The 4994-nt window shown below is 34.8% G+C and overlaps 1 long non-coding RNA gene across 1 annotated transcript; it reads left to right on the forward strand.

Moving 5' to 3' along the window:
* Nucleotides 1–2037: 2037 nt before the first annotated feature.
* Nucleotides 2038–4228, forward strand: LOC127636683 (uncharacterized). Its single transcript, XR_007969629.1, has 4 exons — nucleotides 2038–2181; nucleotides 2644–2787; nucleotides 3681–3891; nucleotides 4047–4228. It is a non-coding gene; the product is annotated as an uncharacterized LOC127636683 (long non-coding RNA).
* The last annotated feature ends 766 nt before the right edge of the window (nucleotides 4229–4994 follow it).

A 4994-nucleotide genomic window follows, 5' to 3' on the forward strand; every position in this document is an offset into this window, starting at 1 on the left:
ATGTTTACTGAGACACCTACTGGACAAAGTTGGCATCTCAAGTTGCAGACTCCTCACCAAGTCCAATGTTTTATTAAAGGGGTAGTGCAACCAAAAAAACAAAATGATATCATAGTTTACTCATCCTCAAACCTGTATTACTTTCTTCTGTAGAATTGTATTTGTCTGAGAAAAATCAAGTTTATTATTATTAAAATGTCACCATTCAGTCACCATTCACTTTGATTGCTTTTTTTTTGTCTTCCATACAATTAAAGCGAATGGTGACTGAGACTGTCATTTTGCAAAATTTTGTGTGTGTGTGTGTGTGTGTGTGTGTGTGTGTGTGTGTGTGTGTGTGTGTGTGTGTGTGTGTGTGTGTTTCTAAGAAAAAGACATATTGGTTTGGAACAACAAGAGGGTAAATAAAATATGACATTTTTATTTTTGGGTGATATTGTTCTTAAACTATTTTTTCCATCATGAAATCTAAAAAATAAAATAATAAAAAAAAAGATGTGCCAAAATTGTCCAGAGCAATATTAGTCAAATATACTACAACGCTTCACAATAAGGCTGTATTCATTAACATTAGATACAATTATTTAACATGAACTAACAATCAACAATTATTTTACAGCACTTATTAATCTTGGTTAATGGATTATGCCGCCCCTTCATATATATTTAAAAAGAATCCATGTTTATGTAGGCCTAGTGTCAGCCGTGGCCAAGACATTGGACATCATTCACACTGAACGAGTCCTTGCACTATAAAAAGCTATTGAGACGGGTTTTTAACAGTTAATGTTATTTGTTTTTTTACTTGACAAGGCGTCTAAAAACGCAGCGCCCCTGCAACAAACACAACAGATATATTCTATAAGGAGAAAAAAGTGCATGGATTGTGTATTGTGATTTTATTAATCTTGATTTCTCACAACTTATGTGCTTTTCCTTGATCATGGAGTGAACTGTGGTGCTATAGAGTCTCGTGTCGTGTAAATTTACAGTAAATTTATGTTAGTTTTTTCGGTTTGTATACCCCCAGAACACTTGGAATATATGACACGATTCACATGGGATCATTCTGTGACACATTTGCTTCTTTTTTAAAAGCTAGATGCTGGTCACTATTCACTGCCATTACATGGAAGAGTGCGAGTAGGTCACAAGTGAAGAACCTATGGCCTTAGAAAAACACCAGGGTGAGTAATTAATGACTTAATTTAAATTTTAATTTACTTCTTTTCAACACTTAAAGGGATAGTTTACACACACACACACACACACACACACACACACACACACACACACACTACGCGAAATTATATCATGTTCTTGCCCATTGTTGTTCCAAACCCTTAAGCTTTTAGCTTATATTTTTAATGAACTCTGAGGTTTTTCTGTCCCTCCCTTAAAAGTCCATCTAAAGATCCAAAAAGATCATACATGCATTGCAATACTAATGCACTAATGTATGAATCGAGCATTTTAAAGTCCATTCTAAAGTCCACACATTAAGGCTTTTATTCACATATAAACACTGATCAATACACATACATAGAGAACTTAAAAAAAATTTAACACGAGAGCTGTATGAGAACCAACATTTTCACGTGTCAGGCAAGCATGTCTGAGTTTCTGTTTAACATGGACTTATGTGGACATTCAATGGATGGACAACAATTATTAAACGATCTTAAAAATATCTTTGTCTAAAGATAAATTAAAGTATTATGTGTTTGGAACAACATGAGGGTGAGTAATTGATGACAGGATTTTCTTTTTTTGTTTGAACTAACTCATTAACAATGTTGAGAACATAATTTCACAATACACGATATATACACATTTTGACTTAAATGTCTGCCCAGACCAGTCCATGATCAACACGTTGAAAATTATTTCTTATGTTAAAAGAACAGGGCTCTGTGAATGATTTCAATTTCCCTTGCTTTTATTTGCAATCTGGCGGTGGCATGTTTTTATGTCAATGCTGACTTGAGTTTTTCATTTTAAAGTTTCAGGTGAAACAGGAAGCTGTATTCAGCACTGGATGATCAGCCTTGAGGGGCACATCATTTGTGAGGGCATCCAGTCGGCTTTTCTGTCTGGGCTTACTGCTGTTTTTTCTACTTTCTACAATCTCAATCTTCAATACCAAGCTGAGGCAGCATGCACACTGGAATTCATTCAAAGGTAAGGCATATCATTTCAAAGCAGCTTTACATAAAATGAATGTTTCATTGATACAATGTAATTTGGCCCTAATGTACAGGGAATCTAGCATCAAATAAATACATTTCCTTTTAACTATTTGAGCAAGGAAATAAAAAGGACATCGGTGGTGAGGTGTTGATGAAAACATTGAAAGGAAGCACACTCATCTTTGACACCAAAATGATGATCATGTGAATTTGTTACAATTTATCAAACATTGCTAAAATAGCATATAAGATGTGTTATGTGAAAGCTTGAATAAAGAGATATCTTTAATCTAGATTAAATCACGTCCTTTACCCCCAAAAGATTGTTAAGAAAGCTCTCCTTTCCTGACAAAGTAAAAGGAAGTGTTCTCAATACAAGAATAGTCAAGAATATAGCAAATTGATATGTTCTTTGTGAGTATACTAATTCTGAACAAACACATTTGTTTTTCAGGCGGTTCATCGGGATAAATCCAGAAAAAGGCACCAAGGCTGGAGGAGTCATATCAAAGCGGACGGGAAAGGTCGCCCAGAAAAACAAAACAGTGTCTCCAGTCTGCTTAAAAAATGAATGGATTTTGAGTGGGACTTTATAAAAGTATTACGCACACACACACACACACACACACGTTTTCTTGCATCCTTATTTTTTGCAGGTATTCACTCAAAATCAGGTGAATAGAGTAATTCACTATGTTTGTGTCCAGAGTTCATTTTTTGGACAGTATACTTATTAGTCATTTGTTAAAGACTTGTTAAAGTAATTCAGAATCTGATTTGGGGAGCATCTTGTTTATTTCTGTTTGTTGTGACTTCTAACCCTTAAAGAGCTGAAATTTTAGTTATTTGCTTACATGTCCTTTATGCTTTTGTCCCCAAAACAATTTCACAAGTTTAATAAAAAAGATTGTTTTGAAGCAATACTACAAGCTGCTTTTCTTCTGTTACATTTTTAATTCACTATTTCACGTTTACATTTATTCACTGTATTAAAACATGGTATTTTAAAGCAAGAGCGCTACAGGGAAATTTATTAAATCACAAGGTTTAGAAAATAATCTATAAAAACACAGAGGGAAAAGTTGTCCTTTTTGCTAGCTGTCCATTACTCAATAGATTACACAATACCATGTAGTATATTTGTGTTGTAGTTTGTGTTGTAGTTTACACTAATTTCACTATAAGCATCCACTAACTGCCAATGCTTTTCTCAGAATATTACTGTAAAATGTAGAAACAGCTTTATGCTGTATTTGCAAAAACAGTTGCCAACTGTAAATTTCACCAACAGTAAGACACCGTTAATTTAACAGTAACTTGCTGGCAACCGTGCTGCCAGTTCTTTACTGTTTTTTAACGGGAACATTTTTAACAGTGTACCTACTGGAATATATTCTGTATAAGTTTCTTTCTTCTGTGGTATAGATAAGATATTTTGATATTTATTTATTTTTTCATACAATTCAAGCTCATTTATGTTTTGTCTTAAAGATCCATATAGGAAACCATGTTTGGATCAGAGAAGAGGTGTGGAAGAAGATTAATTGATCAACAAAAGATTCTCTCTATGTCAAAGAGATGGCTGTGGCACTGTGGGGGACAAACACTTTAAAAAGCAGAAGTGTGTCAGGAAAGGAGTGTCCCACGAATAAACACTCTGCAAAGCCTCCCCTGACACCCTCCAAGCTGCAAGTTTTGAGAGGTAATCTATTCATTCATTCATTCATTCATTCATGTACTTTATGTAACCATAGCCAATTTTGTTAAAATGTTAAAATATGTGACACTATAGTTTGCCTATCTAAGTTTTTACTAGTAAGTGACAAAATTAATCATCTAAATGATTTCTCTTTCAAGTCTGCTTCAGTGACTGGCTCAAACAAAAAGAACCTGAGAAAGGAGAGAGAGAGAAGTGGAAGAAGCAAGTGGGGTATTACATATCCCAAAAAATTCAAGATATCATAAAAAAAGAAAGGAAAAATGAAAATGTGTAATATGTCTATAATTCTGTTATTGTTCACCTTTACATCTGTATATAGTTTTTAGCAATTTAATCATTTCTATTAATACATTTTTATACATAACTGTTAGAATATCAATAGGTTGTTTTAACGGGTTGCAATATCAAATAAAATCAATTTGTTTGAATGGTTGCTTGTGTTCCTGAAGATTATTTAAAGTGTACTGGGAATTGTTTACATTATTTGTCACAACACCCAGTGGCAGAAAAAAAAAAAATTTACAAGACAGAGTCAGCCAGCTAAAACCAGCTAAGACCAGCTAAAGCCAACACTGACCAGCTAAAACCAGCCTGACCAGCTAAGACCAACCTGACCAGCTAAGACCAGCTAAAACCAACACTGACCATCTAAGACCAGCCTGACCAGCTAAAAAAAAAAATTCAAAACCCCTCTAAAACCAGCCTGATAAACCAGCTATGACCAGGCTGGGAGACCAGCCAAAACCAGCCTGACCATCTTAGGCTGGTTTAAGCTGGATTTTTCAGCAGGGTAGACAACTAAGCAGACATCATATTCTAATCACTTTTACAATGACCCATAGAGGGAGCCAGTACACTGCATGAAATTAAACCGGCCTAGTTCAGTTCATCGTTCACTGTTTTTAACACGGATTCACAATGAAAGTTACGACTAATAACATGCTCCTTCCTCCAGCATGTGTCTCTGTGCTGATACTAATGATCAAAGTGTGAAGTATGTGTGCACAATGTGTGGAAGCAGTCACAACAATGTCTAATTCAGGCCATGAAATCACTTATTATCCCTTTGAGCCAAATGTATCGCT

Source organism: Xyrauchen texanus, chromosome 44 (genome assembly GCF_025860055.1).
Source record: "Xyrauchen texanus isolate HMW12.3.18 chromosome 44, RBS_HiC_50CHRs, whole genome shotgun sequence".
NCBI lineage: Eukaryota > Metazoa > Chordata > Actinopteri > Cypriniformes > Catostomidae > Xyrauchen > Xyrauchen texanus.